The sequence below is a fragment of the Anabrus simplex genome, chromosome 2, assembly GCF_040414725.1.
Source record: "Anabrus simplex isolate iqAnaSimp1 chromosome 2, ASM4041472v1, whole genome shotgun sequence".
Lineage (NCBI taxonomy): Eukaryota > Metazoa > Arthropoda > Insecta > Orthoptera > Tettigoniidae > Anabrus > Anabrus simplex.
Window position 1 is genome coordinate 876,116,756 of NC_090266.1, and position 13,959 is coordinate 876,130,714.

Here is a 13,959-nt window from a genome sequence, read left to right on the forward strand (position 1 = left end):
AGGAAAGGCTAGGTAAACAACTGATAGCGAATCTGCCACTTGGGCGACAGCTCTAAATGCAGATCAATGATTTATTGAAATCATTTTATTGTAGCACAATCCACATAATCTAAAACTGCCGTCATCAACCGCTTTCGCTACGGTCTAAACTTTTCTCATAACACTTTTTCGATTTTTCCTTTTAATGGTATGTTACTAAGGTAGTTGGTAAAAATCCGCACTTTATGCAGCTCACTGTTTCATTCCATCATTTTAATACTTAAACACCGCTAATTTTATTTTTTATCTTATTGACCGACGTTGACCAAACGTTGCATCCACGCACTAGAAATTATCCGGGAAGATGGGCTAGTTTCAAAGGTTCTGTAACCGAGCTCGATAGCTTCAAGTCACTTAAATGCGGCCAGTATCCAGTATCAAGGGATAGTGCGTTCGAGCCCCACTGTCGGCAGCCCTGAAGATGGTTTTCCATGTTTTCCCATTTTTCACACCAGGCAAATACTGGGGCTGTACCTTAAATAAAGCCACGGCCGCTTCCTTCCCACTTCTAGCCCTCTCCTGTCCCATCGTCGCCATAAGACCTGTCTGTGTCGCTGCGACGTAAAGCAAATTGCAACAACAAACAACAAGGTTGTGTAGCCTACTTCACGTTTTCATCGATTCACGGAAATTCACGTCTCTCTTGCCACCATCCATTTATGGTGAGGTTGGATGTCGTTACAACAAGATGCTTCTGAAACTCCTTCATCGCTATAATAAATAACAATTATCGTTATTAAGATGGGACATTTGCAGCGCCCGTAGAAAAATACAACTTAATACGGGTTTGTCGGTATACGGAAGTTCGACTGTATTCATTTGAATTATTTGATCTATTTGATCCACAGTACTTGATCTGTTAATCTGGTATAGCTGTTTGCGTAGGGTGCCACTAAAGAGAGAAAGGAAATGAAGTGCAAAGTTGTTCCCCTCAGTTAGGTACAGGCTGCGGTGAATCGTTTAGCTGTGAGCTTACGTTCCGGGGGTGGAAGGTTAAAACCTTGCCACCGAAAGACCTGCAGATGGTTTTCCACATCAAGAAGATGCTGGGGCGTTGCTGTCCCAGTCGTACTTACCTAATTACTTACACATACAATTATTGATAGGCGCCAGCTACAAATAAATGTAACAATAAGAGAATGAGAATCTTGAATATCTCTAGGGTTTGACGTAATAAGCTTACTTTGTCAGTATAACATATAGGTTCTGGGAATACGACAATGAAATTTGGTTTCCCCATTCAAAATTAGTTGTTATCTGATCTAGTATTGAAATAAAACAATTCATTGTATTTGATATTAAGCAAAATGGCAAAACGTTTTGCGATAACATAGGTGTTAATATAAAATTCTGAAATTAAAACTGAAAGAAGCTCTAGGCATTAAATTTGAAATCTTCTTGACCGGACATTTAAAAATTGTACAATAAATTTATCCCTCACTGGTTCACTTAATTTTAGCTTGAACACTTTGAGTGTTAGTACGACATATTCCTTTGAATTGGTATCAGCTGTAGGTATCTCAAACCTAATTTGGTGATGTATCCTTTTAGTTTCACAAACGAGATATAGCATGGCTTGAAATTATATTCACACTTCACAATCAACGTTACAAGTAATTCACCGATAACTGTTAGTCTGCCTTACGACGAATCTGTCACCGAACTGACACAAGAACTCGACCGAACAGATAAACGAAACACACTCCGAACATACGATCCATTTGGTCACTGACGATTACGTATCCATGCGACTGCTTCTTCTTCATCTCACTGACTCACTGACCAACTGTGGCCTTACACTCCATACAACTGACTATCTCACTATTCACCAACCGTCTCCTTCCATTTGACTACAACACTCCATGACAAGTCTCTCCTTCCAACTGAACTGCAGCTATAGGCTACACCTTTATATATAGACACTAGTAGTCACACCCACGTCATCACTAAAGTGTTACAGACTGTGATGAAATAGCCTCAGGAAAAGTAGGAACTCCCTACATATTTCTCATAGTCTAAATGCAGACTCGACAGTTACTGTAACAGTATTGCAGCATATGTTGTAATATTTTAAAAGTAAAGCAAAAGCAAAGTCACCTCCGTACAGGCCATGAGGGCCCTTGCAGGAGTGGAAGGTAAAGGCTTCCACATATGTTAACCTCGGCACGTGATGGGGTGGAGTGGTTAGCTCTACGCCCGGCCGCCTTTGCCCCCAGGAATTAACCTGGTACATTTTTTTGGTGTAGGCTGAGTGAACCTCAGGGCCATATGCACCTCCGGAAGCGGAAAACTCGTCTCTTAAATTTCACGACTCCCTAACGGGGATTCAAACCCTCGTCCTTCCTGTCGAACCGAGCACGCCTTTACCGCCTCGGCTACGCAGCCCCTACTTTAAAAGTAGTACCACAAATAATATATCCATATCTGATATTAGGCAGTAAATCTCACTCTATATTATTTTGATGCTAACATATCTATATATATGAAATAGCTTGTCCTGACTGACTGACTGACTGACTGACTGACTGACTGACTGACTGACTGACTGACTGACTGACTGACTGACTGACTGATTCATCATCGCCGAGCCAAAACTACTGGATATAATGAAATGAAATTTTGGGGATACATTCATATTAAGATGTAGGTGCTCGCTAAGAGAGGATTTTTGGATATTCTGTTGCTAAGGGTGTGAAAAGGGGGGGGGGGTGAAATTTTAAAATGAGTGTATCAATATCTCAAAACTTTAAAAGTTTACAAATGTAAAAATTGGTATTTAGAATCTTCTTTGAAAATAAGGAAACACGTACTTTTTTGTTTTCGAAAATCCCAATAGGACGGGTGAAAAAGGGTGAAAAAGAGGTTGAATGCCTTTAATCAGGATACCGGTACTTATATCTCAGAAACTGTAGATATTACAGACCTGATAATTGGTACTTTTGATCTCTTTTAAAAATAAAGAAACATGTATTTTTTGTTTCTTGAAAATCCAATTAATGGGAGTTGAAAAGGGGGTGAATTTTTAAAATGAGCGTATCTATATCTCAAAACTTTGAAAGTTTACAAATGTAAAAATTGGTATTTAGAATCTTCATTAAAAATAAAGGAACACGTATTTTTTTGTTTTCGGAATATCCCAATAGGAGGGGTTGAAAGGGGTGAAAAAGGGGTTTGAATGCATTTAATGAGGATACTTATATCCCAGAAACTGAAGATATTACAGACCTGAAAATTGGTGTTTTGGATCTCCCTTAAAAATAAAGGAAACAAGTATTTTTTTGTTTTGGGAAAATCCAATTAATCGGGGGGTGCAAAGTGGGGTGAATTTTTAAAATGAGTGTATCTATATCTCAAAACATTGAAAGCTTACAGATGTAAAAATTGGTATTTAGAATCATCATTAAAAATAAAGAAACACATAATTTTTTGTTTTCAGAAAATCCCAATAGGACGGATGAAAAAGGGTGAAAAATGGGTTGAATGCCTTTAATCAGGATACAGGTACTTATATCTCAGAAACTGTAGATATTATAGACCTGAAAATTGGTAATTTTGATCTTTTTAAAAATAAACAAACACATATTTTTTTGTTTATGGAAAATCCAATTAATGGGAGGGGGAAAAGGTGGGTGAATTTTTCAAAAGAGTGTATCTATATCTCAAAACTTTAAAAGTTTGCATATGTAAAAATTGATATTTAGAATCTCCTTTAAAAATAAGGGAACACGTATTTTTTGTTTTCTCTAAATCCGAATAGGAGGGGTGTAAAAGGGTGAATAATGGGTTGAATGCCTTTAATGAGGATACATATATCTCAGAAACTGAAGATATTACAGAACTGAAAATTTGTATATGGAATCTGCTTTAAAAATAAGGAAATGCCTCTTTTTTTTTTTTTTTTTTGGAAATTCCAATTAATGGCGTTAAACAGGAGTGGCATATTGGGGTGAATATTTTGAAAGACTGTATCTACAGAATATCGGAGAAACGTAGAATGTTAAGACAAAAAAATTGGTATTTGGAATCTCCTGTAAAGAAACATGGGTGATTTGTTTTTGGAAACTCTTCTTAAGGGGAACTAAAAAGGGGTTGAAATATTAAAATGAGAATTTATACAGTATATCTCAAAAAACTTAACATGTTTCAGAGGTTAAAAATGCTATTTTTTTCTCTATTAAAAATAAAGAAACATGTATTTTTAGTTTTCGGAAATACAACTTGGGTGGAGCGGGGGGGGGGGGGGGAAGTGACTGAAAATAGTGTTGAATTCTTTGAATTAGGCTACTGTTATCTCAAAAATGAAGATGTTACAGACGTGAAATTTGATATTTGGAATCTGCTTTAAAAGTAAAGAAACACGTATTCTCAGAAAATCCAATGAAGGGGGGGGGGGATGAATTGAAAAATTAATTGACTTAATTGTATGAGTGGTTTTCCGTGGTTTCCCACTTCTCCTCCAGGCGAATGCCGGGATGGTACCTAACTTAAGGTCACGGCCGCTTCCTTCCCTCTTCCTTGCCTATCCCATCCGATCGTCACATCCCTCCACAAGGCCCCTGTTCAGCATAGCAGGTGAGGCCGCCTGGGCGAGGTACTGGTCATTCTCCCCAGTTGTATCCCACGACCAAGAGTCTGAAGCTTCAGGACACTGCCCTTGAGGCTGTAGAGGTAGGATCCCTCGCTGAGTCCGAGGGAAAAACCGAACCTGGAAGGTAAACAGATGATGATGATTATTATTATTATTGTATCTGTATTATTATTATTATTATTATTATTATTATTATTATTATTATTATTATTATTGTAACTATTATTATTGTTTGATTCAATTCTATAATGTGACTTCGCTATGTATTAATTAATTATCGTTTGCTTTATTGTATTTATTTTATTATATATATATACTAGCAAGATACCCGTGCTTCGCTACGGTATTATACTGAAATTTAGAATTGAATGCTTATTGTTTTATATATAATCCGCCGAAAATCGTGATCTGACTCGTTTTCTGAGAGAATCCGCCAAAATTCGTGATCTGACACGTTTTCTAATAGATTATGGCAAGTTTCCTCCCATTTTTCAATCTTTCTTTCCAGCAATCGATTTCGTACTTCCCGAGCTAAGTCCAGGTATTCCACCCGGTCAGTTGGGTCCCTAAATCTTTGCCATCTTTTCCTGTAAGCATTTTTAATATGGATCAAATCCTTCAGGAGATCCAGCGTGGTGTCGTCTTGGGTGCCTTGGCGATACTGAACCCGCGGCCGGACTGCATTCTTAGACATTACCCGTCCAGGACCCGTTTCCAGCACGGTCCGCACATTTGACGACGGTCCAGAAATTCTTCTTCTTCTTCTTCTTCTTCTTCTTCTTATTATTATTATTATTATTATATATGTTCTGGACCCCACAGCAAGATGCAAGACTTCTACTTGGCGGTAAATTTCATCTGCTGCCATTGCCATTGTTGAGAATGTGACCAGCACCATTGTCGCGCGTAGGCAAGTGTGCGGGATTTCTGGCCATACGAATGACATACTTCCGTGCATTATTGACCATATTATGGAGGTGAAAAATTGGACGGTCAATCTCATTCCTATCGTTTATTTCAAATGTGTTTAAATTTGTATTTATATGCCAGGAGAATCTACTGTAATCAAAGAACGTTCTCCGAAGGAAAAGATGGCTCTTGAAAACGAACCCAGGAAAGATTAAAAATGATCGGTTTATGATCAGAATAAGTACATCGAAAATCTACAGCCTGTTTCCAGTCATTCGACAGGGTCAGGAATAGAATGAATAAAGCCCCCATCTAGTGGCGACAATAGGAATTGTGCCGGCAGCCGAAATCTGTCGCACTCCTCTGGGGCATTGATTAATGGATGACAAATGAAATGAAATTATATTGGACAGTGTTGCTGGAATGAATGATGACAGTGAAAACCGGAGTATCCGGAGAAAAATCTGTCCCGCCTCCATTTTGTCCAGCACGAATGTCACATGGAGAGACCGGGATTTGAACCACGGAACCCAGCTGTGAGAGGCAGGCACGCTGCCGCCTGAACAACAGAGGATCCCTATAAGTACATTATGAACAGTAAAACCAATTGCTCTCACCTCCTTTTACAACCCACGGCCGTTAAGTTTATTTACCCAAACCTCCCCCCCCCCAAAAAAAAAAACTAAAAGAAGGCGTGTTTCTTTATGTTAAAGGAGATTCCAAGCACTAATGTTCACGTCTATTACATTCAGTTTTGAGATTAAAATAATCCACTTTTTTTCACTTTCACACTCCTCCCCCCCCCCAATAGTTAATTTTCCGGCAAAAAATACTTGTTTCCTTAATAGTAAAGGATCTTCTAAATACCGATTATCACGACTGTAACTTCTTCAGTTTTTTATTTGTGTGTCCTCAAAAGGAATTCAACTCCTCTTCACTACCGCCCCCAAGATGATTCGCCCCCCAAAACGCGTGTTTCTTTGTTTTTAAAGGAGATCCAAATACTAATTTTCACGTCTGTAGGCCCTAACAACTTTAGTGTTTAATAGATGTAAGTATTCTCATACAATTAAGTCAATTAATTTTTCAATTCTTTTACCCCCTCCCCCTTCATTGGATTTTCCGAGAATACGTGTTTCTTTACTTTTAAAGCAGATTCCAAATATCAAATTTCACGTCTGTAACATCTTAATTTTTGAGATAACAGTAGCCTAATTAAAAGAATTCAACACCATTTTCAGTCACTCCCCCCCCGCTCCACCCAAGTGGTATTTCCGAAAACTAAAAATACATGTTTCTTTATTTTTAATAGAGATAAAAAATACCACTTTTAACTTCTGAAACATGTTAAGTTTTTTGAGATATACTGTATAAATTCTCATTTTAATATTTCAACCCCTTTTTAGTTCCCCTTAAGAGGAGTTTCCAAAAACAAATCACCTATGTTTCTTTACAGGAGATTCCAAATACCAATTTTTATGTCTTAACATTCTACGTTTCTCAGATATTCTGTAGATATAGTCTTTCAAAAAATTCACCCCAATATGCCACTCCTGTTTAACGCCATTAATTGGAATTTCCAAAAAAAAAAAAAAAAAAAAGAGGCATTTCCTTATTTTTAAAGCAGATTCCATATACAAATTTTCAGTTCTGTAATATCTTCAGTTTCTGAGATATATGTATCCTCATTAAAGGCATTCAACCCATTATTCACCGTTTTACACCCCTCCTATTCGGATTTAGAGAAAACAAAAAATACGTGTTCCCTTATTTTTAAAGGAGATTCTAAATATCAATTTTACATATGCAAACTTTTAAAGTTTTGAGATATAGATACACTCTTTTGAAAAATTCACCCCCCTTTTCCCCCTCCCATTAATTGGATTTTCCATAAACAAAAAAATATGTGTTTGTTTATTTTTAAAAAGATCAAAATTACCAATTTTCAAGTCTGTAATATCTACAGTTTCTGAGATATAAGTACCGGTATCCTGATTAAAGGCATTCAACCCATTTTTCACCCTTTTTCATCCGTCCTATTGGGATTTTCTGAAAACAAAAAAAATTGTGTTCCTTTATTTTTAATGATGATTCTAATTACCAATTTTTACATCTGTAAGCTTTCAATGTTTTGAGATATAGATACACTCATTTTAAAAATTCATCCCCCTTTGCACCCCCGATTCATTGGATTTTCCCAAAACAAAAAATACTTGTTTCTTTATTTTTAAAGGAGATCCAAACCACGAATTTTCAGGTCTGTAATATCTTCAGTTTCTGGGATATAAGTATCCTCATTAAATGCATTCAAACCATTTTCACCCCTTTCCACCCCTCCTATTGGGATATTCCGAAACAAAAAAAATACGTGTTCCTTTATTTTTAATGAAGATTCTAAATACCAATTTTTACATTTGTAAACTTTCAAAGTTTTGAGATATAGATACGCTCATTTTAAAAATTCACCCCCTTTTCCCCTCCCATTAATTGGATTTTCAAGAAACAAAAAAATACATGTTTCTTTATTTTTAAAAGAGATCAAATGTACCAATTATCAGGTCTGTAATATCTACAGTTTCTGAGATATAAGTACCGGTATCCTGATTAAAGGCATTCAACCTCTTTTTCACCCTTTTTCACCCGTCCTATTGGGATTTTCTGAAAACAAAAAAGTACGTGTTTCCTTATTTTCAAAGAAGATTCTAAATACCAATTTTTACATTTGTAAACTTTTAAAGTTTTGAGATATAGATACACTCATTTTAAAATTTCACCCCCCCCCCCCTTTTCACACCCTTAGCAACAGAATATCCAAAAAATCCTCTCTTAGCGAGCACCTACATCTCAATATGAATGTATCCCCAAAATTTCATTTCATTATGTCCAGTAGTTTTGGCTCGGCGATGATGAATCAGTCAGTCAGGACAAGCTATTTTATATATATAGACGTATTCATGCAACTGCTTGTTCTTTATCTCACTGACTCACTGACAAGCTGTGGCCTCACAGTATCATAGAAATAATTCATCACATTTTACAAACCCCCCCACGTTGATTCCCCTCCTCACCCCCCCCCCCCGCCAAATGCGTGTTTCTTTATTTTTAAAGGAAACTACAGATATCAGTTTTCACGTCTGTACCTTCAGTTTCTCAGATATAAGTATCCGCATAAAATGAATTAATTTTTTTCACTTCCTTTCAACCCCCCCCCCCATCTATTCAAGTGAATTTTCCGAAAACAAATTAATACGTGTTTCTTTGTACATAGAGCCTCCGTGGCTCAGGTGGCAGCGCGCCGGCCTATTACCGGTTGGTTCCGTGGTTCAAATCCCGGTCATTCCATGTAATATTTGTGCTGGACAAAGCGGAGGAGGGACAGGTTTTTCTCCAGGTAGGCCTACTCCGGTTTTACCTTTCATATTTCATTCCAGCAACACTCTCCAATATCATTTCATTTCATCTGTCATTCATTAATCATTGCCCCAGAGGATTGCGACAGGCTTCAGCAGCCGGCACAATTCCTACCCTCGCCGCTAGAGTGGGGCTTCATTCATTCCATTCCTGACCCGGTCGAATGACTGGAAACAGTCCGTGGATTTTCATTTTCATTCTTTGTATATAAAGGATCTTCCAAATATAAATTATCACCACTGTAACATCTTCAGTTTGTAAGATATATGTGTCCTCATAAAAGGAATTCAACTCCTTTTTACCCCCCCCCCCCCGCCAAATTGATTTTTTCCCCCAAAATGCGTGTTTCTTTATTTTTATTGGGGATTAAAAGTTCAAATTTTCACATCTGTAACAACTTTAGTTTTTTAGTAGATATAAGTATCCTCATACAAATAATTCAATTAATTTTTCAGTTCTTTCACGTCGCTTAATTGGATTTTACGAAATCAAAGACATACGTGTCTCTTAACTTTTAAAGGAGATTCCAAATATCAATTTTCACGTCTGTAATATTTTTAAATATATAGAAACACCTAATTTTTTGTTTTTAGAAAATCCAATTAATTGGGGGGTGGCGGTGAACAGGAGTGACAAGTAGGGAATTTTTAGAAAACTATGTCTACAGTATATCTCAGAAACGTTACATGTTACAGACGTAAAACTAGTATTTGGAATCTCTTGAGATATACAGTAGGTATCCTCGTACGAGTAATTCAACTATATTTTTTTTCAATTCTTTCAGCCCCTTGAGTGGATTTTCCGAAAACGAGAAATACGTATACTTTTAAAGGAGATTCCAAATACGAATTTTCACGACTGTAACATCATCAGTTTTTGAGTTATCACTATCCTAATAAAAGGAAATCAACCTCATTTTCAGACTTTCTTAACCCACCCCCAAAAGTTTTTTTACCGAAAAACGTATTTCTTTATTTTATAAGTGATTAAAAATGCTAATTTTCATTTCTTTAACCTGTTAAGTTTTTTAGATATACTCTAGATATGCTCAGTTTAAAAATTCACCCCCTTTATAGTTCCCCTCAATTGGATTTTCCGAAAACAAATTATCTATGTTTCTTTACTTTTACAAGAGATTCCAAATACCAGTTTTACATCTGTAACATGTTACCTTTCTGAGATATACTGTAGATATAGTTTTCTAAAAATTCACCCCCCTTGTCACTCCTATTCACCCCCATTAATTAGATTTTCCCAAAATGAAAAAACAGGTTTTTCTTTATTTAAAGGAGATTCCAAATACAGATTTTCATGTCTGTTACATCTTCAGTTTTTTATAAATAACTCTCCTCATAAAATATATTCAACCACTTCTTCACCCTTTTTCAGCCCTCTTAATGGGATTTTCCGTAAACAAAAAATACGTGTTTCCATATTCTTAAAGGAGATTTCTAACACCAATTTTTACGTCCGTAAACCTTTAAGTTTTTGAGATATAGACATACTCATTTAAAAAAGTCATCCCCCTTTTCGCTCCCTTAGCGACGGTATATCCAAACATCGTCCCATAGTGAGCACCTACACTCTAATACGCATGTATCTCCAATATTTCATTTCTTTATATCCAGTAGTTTTGGCTCGACGATGATGGATCAGTCAGTCAGTCAGTCAGTCAGTCAGTCAGTCAGGACATGTTATTTTACACATAAAGTATATATGTATAGATGAGGACTCTCCATATTTACGTACATAACTTACTAGAACGGAAGTAAGTTCAGAAATCTATCTCTATTTAGAAATTGTAGGTTCAAACGTATAACTCTGAAAAACTGTAAAAAGGGTACCTTCGTGACCGAAAGCCCCTTAAATAATTACTTGTTTCAATGTATTTGTTTGCTATATTGTAAGTTTCCCAAAACACAAAAGATCTGAATTTATATTTTTTTCACTCCTAGGTGGCGTGGAGAGTTGCATCAAACCAGTCTATAAACTAATAAAAACAACCAACAATAATTTTAGATTGCTTGAAAGCAATTATTTCTTCAGAGACAATAAACTTAACTAGGAGAGGATCTAAATGCTTAATTAAAATTATATACACGTACATATGTGAAATCACCCCTTTTTTCTGATATGACCTGCACAAGACCAATTTCTTCCGCATCAGGCGTCACAAGAATGGCATTGCGTGGCGACGTGACCAATGACCATAGAATCATAGCTACCGTGTCAAGTGACAATGCGCGCATTTCAAAATACACATTTTAATCACAACGTGAAACATACGGGACGTCTGTCAAATTTATGTCGAAACCCTGCTCTACGTCGACTTTATATGCACAAAACTAGAACTGAAGGAGGTCTTGCACTGCCCTCTGTAAGGCAAAGGAATAACGAGGAGTTTGACGTTACGTGGGGTTGTGTCGGTGTTTACCGTTCTTTCTGTCACACAGCACAATTTCAATCCCTGATTTCAGAATTGATACAAGTGACATTGCAGGTGGCTTTGACTTGGATTTCTCCAGTGTGAACCAATACAATAACGTTGGGTACAGACGTCACCTATGTTTCAACACAATGTACATATTTCGAAAAGCAAACCCACCTTCGTCCATGAATGCGCTTGGATATGGAAGATAAAAGATTTCACTCTTCGTAACTAAATAGGTTTGAGTGTTCTGCTCCATTCTTGCCGGTTTTAATCCCGAAGAACTAATGTGTTAATTTCTGCGGGAGGCTGGGTGAACACCAGAATAGGCAGTTAATATTCTAGATCTTCACGTCGTGCTGAACGAACTAAGTACTCATTCATCCCCTTGGGTAAGCAGTCTCGAAATACATTCATCGGTGCGCCTGAAAGGCCGCTTATATGACGATGTTGTCAGAAAAATGCTCACCCGCATCGCATATTTTATTCAGAACAAGAATTCTGATACTGTATGAGTCGGGCTGAGTAGCTCAGGCTGTAGACCACTGACATTCTGAACTAAACTTGTCGCGTTCGATCTCAGCTCAGTCCGGTGTATCTCCGAGAACGTTTGTGGAACGTCAAACCAATAACACCAGTCTATTATTATTTTATTACACTTAGAGTATTGAGCCTTAAATGACAGAACCTTTTCGCCCAAAGTTCCAAGAAGAAATATTTCTCATCGTTGTTTATGTAGGAGGTATTTTAGTATTATGAAAGCTTTCGTTAGTGCTGACAGCGTAAGTGTCTAATACCCATCCCACTGAAATCAGACAAGGAACTAAATTAACTTAATTCCAAACTTATTAATTAATTTGTTCTCTAACAGTCAGCAACAGTGCATGTGTACTGCACGGGAACTAGTCTTACAGAAGACTGAGCCGAACAGTAACAATAGCCTAACATTATTCGTTTTAAATCGATAGATATGGTTTATTTTAACGGGCAAAATTAGGAACACGTGTCCCTGTCTTACACTTAACCAGTGAAATATATAAATAACATAAAATAAAAATATTAAAATACTGAATGTCCACCTCTGTGATGTAATGGTTAGTGTGATTAGCTGCCACCCCCGGAGGCCCGGGTTCAATTTCCTGCTCTACCACGAAATATGAAAAGTGGTACGAGGGCTGAAATGGGGTCCACTCATCCTCGGGTGTTCAACTGAGTAGAGGTGGGTTCGATTCCTTCCTCAGCCTTCCTGGAAGGGGTTTTCCGTGGTTTCCCACTTGTTCTCCAGGCAAATGCCGGGATGGTACCTAACTTCAGGTCACGGCCGCTTCCTTCCCTCTTCCTTGTCTATCCCCTCCAAACGTCCCATCCTCCACAAGGCCCCTGTTCAGCTTAGCAGGTGAAACCACCTGGGCGAGGTACTAGTCATCCTCCCCAGTTGTATCCCCCGACCCAAAGTCTGAACCTCCAGGACACTGCCCATGAGGCGGTAGAGGTGGGATTCCTCGCTGAGTCTCTGGGAAAAACCGACCCTGGAGGGTAAACAGATGAAGAAGATAATATGGATAAACCTACTATTATTTACAATTGATTTCTCCTGTTCCAGAAATGTATCACATTGACGGATGTTACAGTTTTCATGTTAATGCTGTGGAGGAAAAACATTACAAAAGGGATAACTATACAGGGAACTACAGCTGAGTACTCTTAACACAATTGAATAATAATAATGATAATAAAGAGAAGAAGGAGAAGGAGAAGAAGAAGAAGAAGAAGAAGAAGAAGAAGAAGAAAAAAACTGTCGCACTAAGAGCTCGTTTCATGGAGATCTTTTGAGCACCTACTTTTCAATCTTCCGTAGTTTGATATCACTCTGATCTCCTGCGGAATGAAGTTCCATTCACGACTGGCCACAACAGTGAAAGAATTGTTGTAGTTTGAGGATTAATGCTTAGGAATAATGAGCAATGTCGAGTTCTGCGCTCTGGTGTTTTTTATAATGGTGTTCAGAAATGACTTTTACGGTTTTCGGAGACGCCGAGGTGTCGGAATTTCTCCCCAGAGGAGTTCTATTACTTGAAAGTTAATTTACCCACACGGGGCTGACATATTTAAGCACCTTGAAATACCATCTGACTGATCAAGGATCGAACCTACCAATTCGGGCTCAGAAAGTCTGTGCCTTAGCCATCTGAGCCTCATAGCCCGGCCCGACCCAAACAGAGTCTGAGACGAATTTACAATATTAATCATCAAAATTTTAAGTTAAATAATTTTCAACCAAAATGTGTAGGAAATTATAGTTTTGGAATGTCGAAATTGGCTCTGAAGGAAAATAAGAAGAATGAGAAAGTATTCGTATAGGAGGTGAGTGGGCAGCCCGAAGTCTGGTTATACCCCCAAAAGTTCTACCACTGGCTGACATAGAATGCTTTGTGTTGTATGCTACTGGTTTATAGTCCCACTACGATATCGAAGACCAAGCGAGTGATTGCGAGGTTAGCGTCACGTAGCTGTCAGCTTGCATTCGGGAAATTGTGGATTCGAACCCCACTGTCGGCAGCCATGAAGGTGATATCCCATTTTC